At 36.1% G+C, this 18,328-nt stretch overlaps 1 protein-coding gene across 3 annotated transcripts in view; it reads right to left on the bottom strand.

The window, feature by feature from the left end:
- Slc16a7 (solute carrier family 16 member 7) overlaps window positions 1-18,328 on the bottom strand; it is a 130,884-nt gene that overhangs the window by 60,025 nt on the left and 52,531 nt on the right. The window contains exon 1 of one of the 3 annotated variants that reach the window (XM_090327806.1): window positions 11,933-12,015. The exons of 1 other annotated variant lie outside the window; for it this stretch is intronic. The gene's annotated coding sequence lies outside the window, so the exon portion shown is untranslated. Of the gene's footprint in view, window positions 1-1,332; window positions 1,593-11,932; window positions 12,016-18,328 lie in introns of those variants that run through there. One more of the 3 variants, XM_090327808.1, reaches the window with a different exon arrangement.

Raw genomic sequence — 18,328 nt, 5'->3', positions numbered from 1 at the left:
GTTCTATAGAATTAAGTCAGACATCAGGGTATACTTTCAGACTGCAAAGTTTTTATAAATAGGAGAGGTGTCTGTAATCAAAGCTGATGTGGTCAGCAAAGTCTTTGAAAGACTCCATCTCCAAAATAACCAACAAAAATCAGGCGCTTAACTGACAGAGCATGTAAGCGCAATCAGCACAAGGCCTCAAGTTCAAAGCCCAGTATTGAAAAAATAAATAATGAATAAATGAATAAAACCAAAAGCCTATAGAGAGGTGCGCTAGAAGTATACTGTTCCTGTGATTAATCTTTAAGTTCATGCTCCTGAAGACAAATCTTACTGCCTCACGAGTGCTTAGAATTCTATTCCATTCCTGAACCTCAATTTAGTTTCCATAGAAATTATCACAGAAGTTCTTCAGAGAATCTGGTCTATGTGTGGGTAATTTTCATCTGTTAAGATTAAAATATTGAAGCATATTTTCATACTGTTTAAGATATTTCCATAAAATTGAGACAATTTGACTCCATGTTGCAAATCAATCACATGAATATACTTTTTAAAGACAGAGTGAAAATAGCACCATACTGTTGTACAAAGAAATATTTTATAGAAATAATATGCCAGCTCACAAACTATATAGATTTCCCACTTCCCTGTATCTGCCTAATTTATGCACCCTAAATGATACAACCAAATAGGAATTGTATTTATCCTATGTTGTTTAATAAAAATATTATGTTCAAAGGTATTAGGCACTAACTATATCACTAAAAATGCCTAGCAAACATTCAGAAAGATTGTCAAACATCTATGTACAACTTATGACTCTGACATTGGTAGGTACTATTTGTTATCAGCCTTTCTTATAAAGAATCAATAAGACCACCTGATGAAGCACATTGCTTAGGAACATTTTTATCACATTTTAGGTCCACTCTCAATTCATGATGAAGATCCTCTCTACAAAAGTGAGGCATGGAAGCACCAAGGAATTCACAGCTTCAAGGCCTGGCATTTGGAATTCAATGCTATTGTTCTGTCACATTGACAATAAAATTAGGGCTGAATGGAACAAAATGAACCCTGAGTTAAACATAACCTAGATGAAAGCTACAGCAGGTGCTGAAAGGAAGACTGTGGGTTGGTGCCTGTTCGTCACTTCTGAAAGTCCGCCAGACAGAGGCATCATCCCAAAGTCACAGTACCAAAATGTTCTGTGAATTTCCCTTTGCTTGTTGCTTAGTATGCTAGTCAGACAGACATTAGCAAACAAACAAATGAAATCCTCCAGGACTGAAAGACATATTCTTACCCACAAAACTGAAAGAAAACCCTTAGGAATCTTACCATTGCTTGTTTCCTTCTTCTGAAGGCCCAAAAGCTGTATACTCTTTCTTTCAAGTTGGATCACAATTTGGAAGTAAAGATTTCCACACTGACAGTTGATCCTAAATAATTTCTCTACTTTTTCACCGATTTATTAAATAGATTTTCCTTCCACTTTGCCTTCCCACCTATACTGACACGCCACCCCAGATCAGAGATCCATCTGACTGATGGGCCTGCATTCTGCTCCAGTTTGTTCTCTCAAGGTTATGCTGACTGCTGCAAACTGAACAACTTTCCCTCCCATCCCCGTTTTTTCTTGGGGAGCCTTCATGTTCCACCAGGAAACAAAGGGCTTTTATGACATTTGGCTGCCAACCTTAGGCATTCCTGCTTAACAGAGAGCCATGCAGAAGCTGAGACAGAACTAGCAGAGTGACTACGTGTCAAACCTGAGAACAGTAGGAAGGAAGTAGCTTCAGCCTTCCTCTCAATCAAAACTCTCCTATAGAAAGAACCTGTCTCTCTCTGCTGTGATCATGCAAATCCATTTGCTAAGAATTATGAACTAAGACTTTCTTGACTTCTAGGAAGGATTCCACTAAGTTAAAGAAGAAAAGGAAATGCTAAGTGAACTCTGATAATTGCTTGCTCACCAAGTGTTGCTTCCTGCCAAATCATGAGGCAGTAAAAATGCCAGCCTCACATGCCCACACCTTGATGTGTGTCCCCCAGCCTCTAACATTGTAAGAAATAAATACCTACCCAAACTCAGATGTACTGTTACAGCACCAAGAACTAGATAGAGGCCAGACACCACTGGCTCATGTCTAGAATCCTAGATTCTCAGGAGACAGATTTGAGGACTGAGGCTCAAAGCCAGCCTCGATAAGAAAATCCATGAGACTCTTCTCAGATTAACCACCACAAAACTGAAAGTGGGTATGTGAGTGAAGTGGCAGAATGCTTGGCCCTGAGCAAAAAAAGTCTCAGGGCCAGTATTAAGGCTCTCCTAAATTCAAGCTCCAGGGCTGTCACCAAGAAAGAAAAAGAAAAAGACTAAAATATTTACAATGGACTGGATTCACTGAATCCTGGAAGGCAAATAAGATTAACTTCTAGAATGGGTTGAGGTTGGGTGGGGTTGTGAGTGGTGATAGGTAACAATAAGTGGTTGAGGATGTTGTGGGAAAGAGAGCAGGACACCATTATACATACTGCAGGATAAAATGAGGATAAGCAAATTCTTCTTAAAGCTTTCAAATTACATTCTGTTTTCTCTGCAAGGAATAATTTGGTTTGCTTTCATGTTAGAAAATTATCTTAGGGCACAGAAGATGTCTGGAGACAGATGATATTGCAGCAAACTAGATTCTACTGCAGTCCTGGGCTGGGGTTTATAGCTCACTGGAACAATGCTTGCCTAAATCTTGTTGTTGTAATCTACAAAGAGCAGGACAGAGCAGATGCATTGGGCAAAGTCAGAAAGGAGAGACTTGAGCATGACTGAGCAATGAGACCCTTCCTTATGTTTGGAAAGCAGATATTAAAATATAGTGAAAATAACAGGATGGTGCATGTGAGCAGAGATTCGTCCTGAGGAGATCAGAAATCTTTTAGTAAGACAAGTTAGGGAGAGAAGATCACATGTTCAGTATGGAATGAGCTCCGGTTGAGTTTATAAAGGCCCCTGGTATGCCATTGGTATGCCAAGAAGCATTGGCTACCTCTCTGGGGGGTCTGCTGGGAATTTTAGCAGGAGAGTAATGAACTCTTTTCCAGGGACCTTCCAGTAAATTCTCCATCTGACAGGGAGATTTCTAAATATATACAATGTTAATTCATTTTCTAATTTGCTAAAAATCTCTTACATTGATCAAATATATTTAAATGATATAGAATAATATACACTTTCTAGTCATGTCTAGAAATACACAAGGGGAAATTTGATTTCTTTGACTTTATTTATTTTGAAGGATTATGATTCCCCCTCACTATGTCATAATTGAATTTTTTAAAAAATCAGAGCAGTGCAATAATTCAAAGTCCTCGAGTAGTGTAAGCAACGTAGTTTCTGAGCCTTCTGTTTTCCAAAAATTACAAATTCAGATAATGGGGGCTGTGCATAATTGTCTGGAATTGCTTTTTGCAAGTATGTTTGCTGTACTGAAGAGGGCTAATGGTATTAAAAATCCAATAAGTACTAAATAGATTTCATGAACAATAGTTTGCTGTTAAGTACAATATAAAAGAAAAAAAAAACAGGAGCTACTTGACATCGAAGAAGAAAAGAACAAAACGGCATCAGCATTCTAAACAATTGAAACTGTGCTTTAAAACACAAACATTTAGAGACTATTCAACATACATGTGCCCTCAATATAAAAGAAATTGAATTCTTTTTCATCCACTTAGTAAAAGAGCATTAGTAAAAGCAGGGAAGAATGAGGCCAATGGCATTTTATCTAGAAGTGTCATAAATCAGAAGCAAAGTCTGTCACATGTTTGTTACTGACAATATCAATCTATGCAATGACTCTGCTGTCAATTTTAGGTGTGACACTTAATCATTTCAGAAGCAAGAAAGCCATGAGCTATATTTTTCCCCAAAAGACATTCAGGTACACATAATCATGTTGTTACCTTCATAAAATTGTTGACAGTCTACCTGAAGGTCAATTGGCCATGGAATAGCAGAAATTTTAAATTTTGAGAAGAGTTAAAATTGCTCACCCTGCGCTATGATTCATGGGGAAATAGAAGATGGGCTGCAAACCTCACAAAACTCATCCACTTCATAAGTAAAGGTATTAGAAGCACTGAATAACATCAGATCTTCTCACCCCAGGTCACTTCTTTCTGAAGACCTAGCTTTTTGATCTTAACTATTCAAAAGGCAGACATTTTAAAGGATCGGTCTTCATGGTTAGTTAGACCAGGCAAAAATGTTTTTCAAGAACAACTCAATCAATAAATTAAAATTAGCTGTGTTGGTATGTGCCTGTCATTCCAGCTATGCAGGAAAAATAAATAGGATGGTAATCCAGGTCCACCTTGGGATAAATGTGAGACCTTATTTAACAATATCTATAAGCACAAAGTGCTGGAAGTACAGGTCAACTGGTACATCTGCTTTGCAAGGACGAAATCCTGAGTTGAGGCCCAGAACTACAGAAGTAATTATTTCATACCAAAGAAACATAATTTGTGCATTTATAATCTCTCTACAACTTTTTAAAACTCATGTCATATATCCTGTTCATACAGACTAGAGTAAAAGTTTGTTTTTTTTTCAAAATAGGCCACACATGTTCCCAACCCTGTATCTACCTCTTTAATTTCTTTTGTTATTTACTTTGGAGATTGGCCCTATGACTTGCTATAGCAGTTTTCTCAGTTCTCCTAACCAAACACTACAGATCATATGACTTCAACAGTGGAAATTCATTATCTGACAATTCTGCAGGCTACAAGGGCATGTCTGGGGGTTGACAAGTATAGGTTCTGGTTAAGTCTTTCTTCCTGTGTGCTCAGTTGTCTCTCTTCAGTCCAAGAAAATAACCAGACACTATGTCGGAAATGAATTTTACAACTTGGGAAGGGGAGGCAGAGTGGTGGAGGGATAGAAAGTAAAGAAAAAGAGGAAGGAGAAACACTTCGAAAAGAAATGTACTCATTACTTATGTAACTGACCTCTATGCACATCACCTTTACAATTAAATAATTTTCTTAAAAAAGAAAATGATAAGAAAAGGGTACATATTCTGATATCTGTCCTTAGGAAGGCACTGATCTCATAGTAGAGACCACCCTTAGATCTAATTACCTCCCAAAGGCACCCAGTCCAAACACTATGAATTTGGAGAGAATATAAACATTCAGTCTATAACACTATAGTCAATGGCTGAAAAAAAAAAGTGAATATGCACACATCGATGCTTGGAAAACATTTGTGCATGGGAGGTTGTTTTCTCTTAGCAAGCGTGCAGGATCTATACAAATCCTTCTCATCCTGTAAAGGAATGCCTAAGAGCACATTGGATAATGAAAGACACATGATCTTGTCTTTCTGACATCACCCTTGCTGACTCAGACTTGTTCAGTTGTGAGATAGACTGAATACTGAGGACCTGCATTGCCACTGCCGGAGACAAATATAACTAAGTCTTAATATGTTAGAACTCTCAGCCTCTCGAGTGTACATGGAATCTATCTTCTGTTCTCTCACATGCAAGTATGAATTCAGATGTTTAAATATCACTTGAGCCATGGCCTTCCTCAATAGATCCTCCTCTTTGTAGCATGACTGAAAAAAAAGATGAAGTAGTCATACTGAGAGTCCAATTCTATACGTCAAATGGTGTGCACAATGCATCTTGATCAATGTCACTTCTTCCATTTTTTCTCCTTCATGAATCACAAACAGGATGTATAGTATCTATTGGATTCCACTGCAGCTCTCAGTAAACAGGGATCTTTGCCTAGATTCTGTTCTTTCTTATTGGAGCATTGATCCATTGCCTTATTTCTGTCACTCTTTTCTACTCTTTCTTATTTAGTGACCAGAAAATACTGCATGGAATTTTGTCCTAACCTTGACAGACCTTCTGGTAAGAAAAAATGATTATCCTGCTGCCTTAACACTATATACAAACACAGTTCTGAAAACTCCTGCCTTCCTACTTGACAAGGGCTTTCAAATGTCAATACAGGTAAATACATCACCTAAGATCCCTGTGTACTATAAACAAATACTAACCTTAAAAAGTTACATCATTAAAATTCTCCTAGAAAAAAAAGAGAGAACAATATATCATTCTATCTTTGCGTTCAGGGAAGAAATAAATAATGTGATATTTCCTTCATATTTGCCTTCACAATTATGAGACAGTTATTCACAGTTCCAGCATAGGAAAAGTGCAACGTGTTGGTACTACACATATAGCTATGAAACAAAATGCAGTCCAGGCCTTCACAAAAAAACATATGGAAAGAGAGCAACAAACAGCTCATCTCAGCTGCCAAAAACGACAGAAAATGAGATGAACACATTTTTGGACCTCTCCTATGATATGCTGTACATAGGATAGGTGTGAATGTAGGAGATCCTAAAACAAACATTTTAACACATATATTTGCTCATCAAAATCAAGTCAGGAAGAGAAGGCCTGTGTCAATAACTAATATTCAACTAGGGAAGCTAACCAGCATAAGATCATGAACACATTTTGAGTCTTGAGTGACGAGCACAATTCATTCAAGTGACAAGAGAGGAGAAAAGGGAGCCAACAGGAATGTCTACAAAATTTCTTGGCCAAAGATGTGATGGAGCACTCGCAGATAGATGCCTGGGTCTCATTTCCAGTCAGTCAACCATCAATGATGCCCAAGAAATATAAACCAAGTCCAAGGAGTACTGAAGTCATATAGAAAAGTGGATATACAAAATGTACACATAAAAATGTTTCATCCTGGCCGGGAGTTTGGCCTAGTGGTAGAGTGCTTGCCTAGCATCCATGAAGACCCGGGTTCAATTCCTCGGTACCACATACATAGAAAAAAGCCGGAAGTGGTGCTGAGGCTCGAGTGGTAGAGCTCTAGCCTGGAGAAAGTCCAAGGACAGGGCTCAGGCCCTGAGCTCAAGCCCAGGACTGGCAAAAAAAAAAAAAAAGTTTCATCCTCATAAAATCTGTCAATATTATGTTCGATGTCTCCCATGAGAAATCAATAATGTGATATTTCACTCATGTTTGCCAGTTTCCTTTTGGATTATGAGACAATTATTCATTAACTCCATGACTTTTAGCATATTCTAAGCAACACATTAAATTATTAATCTAAAACATTTTTGCTAATGAATACTAACAACTTTTATTATCCATAACCAACACAGGATGTTGCTTTACTGAATTATGTATTAGTTTGCTCAATTCCATGGGATTCTCATCTTTTAAAATGAGTCTCAAGAAAGAGCTCAAGCTTATTTTCCTGGAAAATATTATTTTACATTATGTTTTTCAGGGGAAAAAAAGATCATGCCAAACTGACACACAATTTGGGGTAAATATTTTTCTATACCGAGATACTAAATTCTGAAAATTCTATCCAATAGGTCAGTTTCCTTACAAATGGGAATATTACATGACAAAAATCATCTTGGCAAGCTTATTATATTACCAAGAATTACAAATGTTATGAGTCTTATGAATTATTTAACAATAAAAGCAATAGCAAATATTATTTGCCTACAATATATCTCAAGGCCAATTCAATTCTTTAATGCCTAGTAGTACAGAAATCAATGGCTTTGGTCCTTACAGCTGATGAAACCCAAAACTATATTTGAATTAAAATCATTGACTATTGCAAAGGACATATGCAGTATTGTCTTTGCACAGAGATGGCTCAGACTTCTATCTAGAGGAAAATATAAGTAAAATTCTTCTGTAAGAATTTGACTGTTATCAATCACACAATTGGAATTGAATGGAATCAGTTTTTTTGTATCAGGCAATGGATTATACCCATGTATTTCTGACTTGCTCATCTGCTGAGTTTTAGTCTGCCAAGAGATGGAGAAATTTCCATCAATTTACAACTACACACAATGCCTTTTCTGTAAACATTTGATCATGAGAAATGTGAAAGGAGAAAACCAAGTGAACTAACTAACCAAAACTGATAAGAAGGGACAGTAACAATAAGTGTCCATACTGACAGAAACAGAATGGGAACAGCATAGTCCAATCATGAACTCCAGGAGCCCACGAATGGAAGCAGTCATCCATCAAACAGACGTCCACCATTAAAGGATTACAAACACACCATGTGAGGTGGAAGTTGAAAAAAATCTGGCACAGATATAAAGCTGGTATTGGTGTAGGCTGAAGTTCACACACTCAACCCCTTTCAGCTGAAAAAAATTAAGACTATATCCCAACTATGTGCAACTACAGTTTTTGTACTGGAGTCCAGAGGACACAGGAAATATTTCCCATCAAAAGGCACATGGAACTACTCCATTGCATAAAGCCTGGATTTTTTTTTTTTTTTTTTGCCAGTCGCAGGACTTGAACTGAGCCTGGGCACTGTCCTTAGGCTTTCTCAAGACTATGTTCTACCACTGGAGCCACGGCACCACTTCAGGCTTTTTCTGTGAATGTGGTACTGAGGGATTGAAACCAGGGTTTTGTGCAGGCTGGGTAAGTAATCTACCACTGGTCCACATTCCCTGCCCAAAAGCCTAAATTTCTATAGTTTCTAACAAGATATAGGACTTAGGACCAAGGGAATCACTCTTGGGCTTAAAATTAAAGCAGAATAAAACTGAGAATATCTTAAAATTACCCATTCCTCTCCTAGTTTGTTCACATTTATGTACAAGAAGAAATGTAAGGAAATATATGTAGTTGTAGCACAGTATATGAAAGTTTTAAAATAGCAGAAACATTTTTTAAGTATGCATCAATAAGAAGATGGATAAATTCACTATTCATAGAATGGTATTACAGGAATTAAAAATGAGTGAGCCAGAAAGTATCATTAGCAAAAAGCTAATGTGAATCAGAATTATAATGACATATATCTTACTGGAAGTAGAATGACAAGAGAGATTGTAGAGGAAAAGCAACTCAAATGGAGTTGATGGAAATGAGTGTGGATACTATGTAGATACTATGGAGGTGTTCAATGCGTTAAAAGTATATCTACCTTATGATCCATCTAGTCCACTCCTGGAGATAGATAGATAGATAGATAGATAGATAGATAGATAGATACATACATACATACATACATACATACATACATACATACATACATACATAGATGAAATGTGATTTCAGTGTAACAATGTAATACAATAATAACATATACATTATTGTTATTATTGTAACTACTGAACTGAAGACATAGACCATCTTTAAGCTCATCAGGGATGAATAAAGAAAATGTAAAAGAGAGGAAATAGCAATATGAACATGTTCATAGTACACCATGTGAATATATGGAATTATCACAAAGAAACTTCATATTATTATTATCATCATCATCATTGTCAGTCATGGGGCTTAAACTTGTGACCTGGACTCTGTCCCTGAGCTCTTTTTGTTTAAGGCTAGAGCTCTACCATTTTGAGCCACACAGTCATTTCCCATTTTCTGGTGGTTAATTTGGTGGTAAGAGTCTCATTGACTTTCCTGTCCAGGCTAGCTTTGAACTGAGATCCTCAGATCTCAGCCTCCTGAATAGCTAATATAAGCGCATCACCAGTGGCTTATTTCCTCATATTATTAATGTATGATAATTTAAAAACAAACCTGAACAAAAGACTGCCAAATAAAGGCAAAAATATGGAGAAATATCCTATGAAGATAGAGGCTAAGTAAAGGAATGCTTTATCTACACAAATCTAGAAGAGACAAGGAAGGATTCTCTCTCCCCCAATGCTATCTAGAAAGCAAAGCCCTGCTAAGATCATGATTTCAGACTCTGGCTCCACAACTGAGAAAGAATAAATGTCTGTTGTCTTTAATCGCCTAGCTGTGGTACTTTGTTATGACAACCTGAGAAACGTTTGGTAAGAATTTATCAGCTACCACATCGTCTTATATCCACTCACATTCTTCTCACACTAAACCAGTATAAGGAAGTATTATTATTTTTATAGTCTTTTTGAAGAGCTCACTTAACAGGGATTTGTACAGGTTATGTGATTTACCCACACTTTACATAGCAAGCTAACTGCACTAACTGCACACCTTTAAATGGAAAGCATTGCTGCTTTCTTTCTCTTCCATTTAGAGAATCTTAATTCTTTTTCAATTGTATACATTAATATCTGTGTTACTCCTATATTACTGTCTGTGGTAAACTTGTTTGGCAGTTCAGGAATGATGTCTTCTAATGAGCTAAAGAGAAGAAAACTCTGAAACTAACTTCATCAGTATACTCTGGATAGGAAACTGATAAATGCATAATCAAAAGCAACGAGTTATTAATATGTGCAGTTCAGATTCCAAATAGGATCACCTAATTCTAAAAGATGAATTGAAATGTTTACCAACAATACAATAAGAAATCAGTACATGAACTTATAAAAAGAAAAACATTATCTTAACTGATAGAATCTTAAATCTTTCTTTTTGCTATTTCTTTTTGTTTTTGTTTAATCATATCAAAGTATTATCTTTAGATTTAAATGGAAAATTATGTGTATTTATTCACACACTTTGATTTCCATCATATTTTAAATTTCCTCAACTAGTGAAACTTTAGCCACCCAAAACATTACCTTTTAAATTAGTAAATTCTCAGCTCCTTTTGTAAACAGAATATAATACACCTAAGTAGTTCACCTATAGATAGAGAATACAGTTATGATGACACAGATGAATCAGTAAATATTCTGCAATTGTATCTTAACTTCTAGTGATTATCAAGTGAAATGCCAAAGTGTAAACCTATTAAGGAATAAAAATACCATTTCCCTTTCAAAAGCAACAGGAACAGTGGCAAGTGAACTATTGGCTCTTTTCCATAGTCAGTAAATAGAAACTTTGATTCCAGTCCCATGGCTCTCCAAAGCTGGGGTTACTTTCCCCTGGATCTGGTTCCTCATTTATAAAACAGATACTCTTCTAGGTTCCTACTAGCTCCAAATTTAAATTGTAGAATCATCAATTCTTGGTCTGACATTTAATTTCAGTTCAGGAAATGTATGATAAAACTGCATATGTAGTGCCCAAAAAATGAAAGTCTGTGATGTTTACTCGTCATTATGACTTCAACCAAGTCAAGTTCTCTTGACCATGGATACTTGTCCAGTAAAAATCACAATAGCCAGACACTTCAGAAAGAACCTAAACTCTCCACATATTTATCTAATTTGTGATCCCCGTGACTTGAGAGATACATTATTTCTGTTGAAGCCTCAATACAGAATATTATTATTGGGTAAATATACAGAGTAGATACATATGTATCTTTTGAACTAGCTAATGAGGCTACAAATTTCCCTGAATAGGTCTTTGATTAAATAGGTACTATCGTCTGGAATTTAACTTCATAACTTCATAAGTTGTCATAATACTATCTCAAATGTTTCAAGATCAAATTGTCTAATTAAAAGTTGTATTTTACTACTTTTCAGTGAATTACACAAACATATTCATAAAACATAACAACTTAGAATGTGGAAAATAGGCTTCTTAATTGTTAGATAAAAACCAATAAAAGTTTTAGTGGGTAAATATGAATACTTATTTTCAAAAATTCAGTATTAAAGAGTTACATTTTTCCTTGCTAGCAAAGACATGGCAAATTAAATAATAAACTGTATTTATTACAAAGAATTATGAGTACATCTTTCACAATAGTTTTATAAGAACATTTATAAGAACATTTCCCCAATACAAGCACAGATTCTTCCATCAGCGTTAACTTAATACATTCAGTAGTGCAATCTTTTTTCTCAATGAGACAACTTAATAGAGAATTTTCTGTCTTTCAATAAGCTTAGGACATGAAATCAGATTACCCTAAAAGAATGGAAAAGAAAGTCACATGTCTACAATCTAAAATCTAGCTAACATGAGTATAGTTTATATTATTTTAAAGTTACCTGCAAGGAGAGAGAATCAGCTGGAGTTTGTGACTTTCCCAGGACTCAGAGCTGAGAACAGAAGCAATTGATCATTAACTTTTAGCCAGAAGCAAACTTGCCCAAATGTCTCCAGAGATACTCTGCTTTGCCCTTCCTGCTCACTTCTGTCAAATAGGGAAAAGGTAGTCTACTCTCTTCTCCAAGAACTTGCTTTGACATGCACAATTAGTTCAGACTTTTTTTTTGCAGTGTAACGTAAACTTGGCTTAAATTATATCCTGGGTCAAAGAAGGTGAGCATGTCTGGCAAACTGAATTTCTAAATTTAATGCTTGAATTTTCTTTCTCTGAGTTTGATGTAGCCACATTTTCAAGTGTATTTTCCGTCATGTGATTTTTAATATCACTTCTAGAACACACTAGGAAAGTACAAGACAATACAAATTAATGTGTCAGTGAAATCTAGGCAGCACCTGAGGTTACAAAACTCAGAAAGTTATGAATGATAATGACAAGGTCCAAGGTCACATGCTGAGTCTCTTGGGGCTCAGGGCCTGCTTTTGTTGCCTGTTCGTCTGTCCATGTGTTTATTATGCACCTGGCCTGGCCATTCCATACATGAGTGTCCTCTATCACAAAAGGTCGATCCAAAAGAATGAGAATTGAATATGAACGTGGATCTGCTGTCACCATAAGTAGTTGAAGAAACTATGAATCACCTTTGGAAAAACACAGAACTATCATTTACTGGCTGCCTCTCATATTCTAGGTAGGCATTTGCCACTTATTATCTCATTCTCTAAACCATATCAGATAGACATTAAGGTAAATACTTTATGTACGAGGACACGAAGGCTTTAAAGTTTCATTTAATTCTATTAGTGGGGAATCTTGGTTTCTTAATTCCAGCTCTGGTTTGTCAGGATTCAAAGCCCACACTCCTCACCCGTAAATCACAGGCTAGCTTCTGCATGATTTGTGTGTCAGAGGCATATGATTTCCTCAGTGGGAAAGCTGCAATTAGTTATAACTGAGCATTAAGCAAGAGCCAGTTGTAAAATATGCTCCCCAAAGACATTAACTAACTCCACTTCTTGGGTTTAGAGAGGGAAAGTAGAGGGCCTTTTGTCTGTTGTTTTGTTGCTCTGTTTTGAATTAGAATCTCCTTTCATAGCCCAGTCTGGCCTCAAATTCACCATCTTTTTGCCTCAGTCTCCAGAGCACTGAGACTATAGACACAGGCCACCATAACCAGCTAACAAGCTCCATTTGTAAAAGTTTGTAATGATTATAATAAACCAGTGAAAACATAAACTCCAGAAATCTACTTCAATGTATTTAACCCCATAAAGACAATGGCTTTCTACCTTCTATAAAAATCTAATGTTTAAAGCTGAAATGAAAGGAACACAGAGAGAGAATTTTACCTCCTACTAAATTAGGCACAGACTGAGATTTGAACACAGTAAAGGAACTTAACTATGGATTTTACAATTCTATAGCAAAATACCTAGCAATCAAGATGATATGCATCCTTCCTGCAAACTGTTCAAATCCATCTTCATCCCTGTGAAACCTAGTAAGTGCCTGGTAGCTGGTGTCAAAGGACAGATTATAACCATTTAACTCTAAATGAGCTTAATTGTTGTATTTTCGATTTTCCCATCAGGCAACACTTCACTCCATGAAACAGTGTGTTTGGATGGGTTGAACTGAAAGAGTTGGCTTTACGGACGGAGACAAAAAGAAACAAAAGACCGATAATAATCTAGTTTGAAAAATTGATCATTTCAAAGTTACTGTCCTTGTAGAGAGCCAGAGACAGAACACTAGGTAAATAAGTTGATGCCTAACCTCAGTTTAGTTTACCTCATCTGCTTCATGTGAGGATTAAAATAAGAGGGAATTTTATGATCACACCAAGTAAAATGGGCCTGCTTGTGAAATTTAGCTGTTATCTCTCTACCCTAGATTTGTCAGTTCAGATAAGCAGCTTAATTTCTACTTCCTGCCTTGAAACTACTGAGTTTCAAAACCCCTGGGTATTATCCCTCGGGAACATGAGTAATTCCATTTCAATTTTGAGCCTTATCTGTGGGGGCCTGGTGCATAAGCTTAGCTTAAAGCAAGGCCTCCTGTGATTTTTGGCACTCTTCAGAGTTCATCTCATTTACCTACGGTTGCAATTACTTACGTAATACAAGTGATTATTCAATTAAAATAATTTTACTGTGCTCATGTATGTTGCCCAAAGTTATTTCTTTAAGAAAATAAATGGAAAGATTTTATTTAACAAAATGAATTCCAGGAACCAAAATTCTGCGAGGACAAGCATTGAGAAAAGGTGAACAGAAATGCAGGGAGGAAATGAATGAATCAAAAAAGGTAAAAGAGCAAAAATTGTTTTGAAAAAATAGATGCTTTCTTTATTAGCCACTTTATATAATGAAGCACAACAATAAGCCTCAGTTGTATGCATAAAAATGATTGTCAACATTAGTAAGTAAACAAGACATTAATAAAACTATAAATGCTAACTCTATGAGAAGATCTAACTTATATAATTAACATGTTCATTTACTACTATTGTATAAAATTCTGAAATTAAATAAGAGAAGATATATAAATATATACCTACGAATATGGAACTATGTAATAATATAAAAATTATTTAATCAGAAGACAATTGTATAAGATCCTTAAATATTAGAATTGCCAGTTGTGGACATTTATTTTGTATTTATTTTGCATTAGTTAGTCATTGAAATATTAACTCCTTAAAATATCATTCACTGGTTGAAATCATGGGACACATTAAGTTTACAAGACAGGCTAGGAATCCTTAGAGGCCTAATTCTAAAACAGATTTACTTTTTAAATGTGAAATTTATTTTTCCTCAAGCACATATTTTCAACAGATCTATCAACACCACATATCCCTACCTCAAGAAGCAGGTTATAGATTTGTGTTTACTGAAAAACAATCTAGAAAACAGAACTCACTTTAACTTACAAGAATTGCAATCACAGTACAGTTGTCAACAATTCCATTTCTCCCCTCCCTTAGTGCGGGAGTTTGAATCCTAACTCTTATCCTTGCTAGATAAATGTTGTCACTGACCTATTCCCCAACTCTTCTTTCCTTTTTGTCATTAATAAGAAACGCATCTTGGTTATGCAATGAGAAATCATTGCTGAAGTTGAGCAACCAAGTTCTGAGGGATGTGAGATAAACAGTTGTGTTGCTTACATACACCTTTGAGCAATGCAAAGCCAAATGCAAAACAGACCAGCTCGCCAGGCTCAGGGGAGGAAATGGTTGAAGGTGACTAACCTTCACCAAGGTTACACATTCTCCAGAGAAAAATCCAGAACTATGATCTTGCAAACAAAAATTCTTACAATCCCAGATTCTAAAATGAGTGATAGGAAATGAGGAGAATAGATAGGTTTGAAGGAAGCTTTTATGACCCATGTGTATATCTTTTAAACAGGTTCATCTACATTTGAAACCTAACAATACATTCTTGTTTCTAATACTGCTTCCAAGTTTAATGTGACATTGGCACATTTCCCTTGCAAGATTTTGATGTGATTTTGAATTTTGACTACCAAGCTAAAAGCTGAATGAATGTGTCAATGCCATCTTATTCAGTCCAAGAACTTCTAAAGAACAAACAAACAAACAAACAAACAAAAAAATCAAGTGTATGTTTTGGATGAGAAACTGCTATAAAATTTGTCAGAAACCACAACAACAAAATGCCTCATAAACCTAACAGGAATTTTCTATCTCATTGTTTTTTAAATCTGTGTATGTACCCAATTTTCTTGGAATGGCTACTATAGACTTAATACTTGTTGAGCAATAGCGACTGATTCTACTTCCTGATTTCTAGAATTATAATGGAGCTCAATGTTAACTTACAGCAGAAGAAAATACTCCATGTTCATTCTCTGAATTGCTTACCTCTCAGAATTAGGATATAACAAGGAATCGTTTTTTGTTTAATTTTTATACGAATTAAGGGACCAAGTCTCCAGTCCAATTTGTGTAATAATACTTTTAAATTTTTAATATATGACAAGAAAATATAATGGGGGATATATATACATACATATACATAAATACATACATATGCATACACATATTTCCACAGATGCATATATGTATATATATTCAGAAGTATATACAAGTATCCAGTATTTGTATTTTTTTAAGTTTTATTATTTTTGTGGGTCATGATGCTTGCACTTTGGGCCTGGGATCTGATCCTGAGCTCTTCAGCTCAAGGCTACCACACTACCCCTTGAGCCACAGCACCACTTCCGGTTTTCTGGTGATTAATTGGGAGTCTCACAGCAGCTTTGTAGCGCCCAGGCTGGCTTTGAACTGGGATCCTCAAATCTCAGCCTCCTGAATAGCTAGGATTACAGTCATGAGCCACTGCCCCTGCTAATATTTGTATATATTTATCAGTATGTAAATAAATAGATGATAGATAGATGATAGATAGATAGATAGATGTACTAGTATTCAACAGTCATCATCCATGGCTCATTAAAACATCAGAATTATTGGATGGTTGGTTTGAGTATCAGGAACATATAAAACTCATTCAATAAAAGTGAGATGTGTTGGTTCAACCCTGAATTCTCAACATTAAGTAGGCTAAGGCAAGAGAATCTTATGTTCTAGACCAGTCAGGGTTGTACAACAAGACAGTATCTTATTAAAACAGATACACAATAGCAGAAATAAAATAAAATAAAATAAATTTTCCTTCCTTGGGAAGCTTACGTAGGATCTTCAATAGAAGATCTCCAATAGAAGAAATTATCCCATGTTTGGTTAACAGAAGGCACGTGATCAGACAGAAAGCTTTGGGATTCCATTTAGCTCCCTGCCAGCACTGAACTCATCTGTAATCTATAAAATGCACCCAGATTATACCCCTGCCTCAGCACCAAGTCTGTCAGCAACAATGTCCAGCCAGAAAGGAGGTCCTACTTCCAAAAGGACTCAAACCTCTTTTACTTCATTCCCATAGCTAGCATGTAACTACAGTGTCATAAAACCACAGTACATATTATCTCAGGATCTAATTTCCTGCTCATAGTCAATGAGCACCACTCACCTACACACAGGGATGTATGAATGCACACACGCGCACACACACACACACACACACACACACACACACACACGCACGCACACACCATTATGATATGTTATAAAACATGATTCAAGATGTAATTCTAGTCTATTAGTGTTACCAATATTTATGACTATTTTAATTTGCTATGGTTTGGGCTTTTAATTAACATTTATGAAATAAGAAGTCATTCTTTATCTTGGTTCTTAAAGCTACACAGGCATTAATCATTACAACGTGAGTAAACAATGTTGAAGCCAACTTTAAATCTACTGGCATATTCATTATCTCACTGTGTGTAAGAATCTTCTGTCTCTCCAAAATAGGTTTATCATGGGTAAATTTTACTCCTTATTCATTTATAAGATATTTTAATGAAGTTCTTTCTGTTACTGATTTTTGGATGATTCCTATTTTATTTTTCAGACAGTCCAGATGTTTGAATTCAGGGCCTCACATTTGATTAGACAAGCACTCTATCACTAACTTTCCCTTCTAGCTATTTTTTTCATAGGTTCTTTTTCAAAGAATGTATTGCTTTTTGCCGGGTCCAACTCCTGGATTGTAATCCTATTTTATACTTCTTGCAGAAGCTAGGCAAACAAGCTCATGGCACCATATCAATCACTGAGATGAAATCATGTAGACTCTTTTGCCCAAGCTAACCTGAAAACAAAATCTTTCCATCAAAACAACCCTAAGTTTCCACCTCACTCCAGTTAGAATGGCAATGATCAAGAAATCTAGTAACATGGGGCTGGGAGTTTGGCCTAGTGGTAAAGTGCTTGCCGAGCATGCATGAAGACCCAGGTTCGATTCCTCGGTACCACATACATAGAAAAAAGCTGGAAGTGGTTCTGTGGCTCAAGTAGTAGGGCACTAGTCTTGAGAAACATCCAAGGACAGTGCTCAGGCCCTGAGTTCAAGCCCCACAACTGGCAAAAAAAAAAAAAAAGAAAAAGAAAAAGAAGAGTGCAAACTCGTTCAACCACTATGGAAAGCAGTATGGCAGTTCTTCAAAAGACTAAACATACAGCTCCTCTATGACCCAGCAATTCCACTAGTTGGCATTTATCCAGTCAACCAGAAACAAGGACATACTAAAGCCACTAGCACAACAATGTTCATTGCAGCACTATTTACCATAACGAAGATATGGAACCAACCCAGATGCCCCTCGGTTGATGAGTGGATCAACAAGATGTGGTATTTATACACAATGGAATTCTATGTTGCTGTCAGAAAGAAAGACATTGCCC

Source organism: Megascapheus bottae, chromosome 2 (genome assembly GCF_031878675.1).
Source record: "Megascapheus bottae isolate mThoBot1 chromosome 2, mThoBot2.hap1, whole genome shotgun sequence".
NCBI lineage: Eukaryota > Metazoa > Chordata > Mammalia > Rodentia > Geomyidae > Megascapheus > Megascapheus bottae.
Note: the sequence above shows the minus strand (reverse complement) of the source record. Positions and strands in the feature narration are given on the sequence as shown.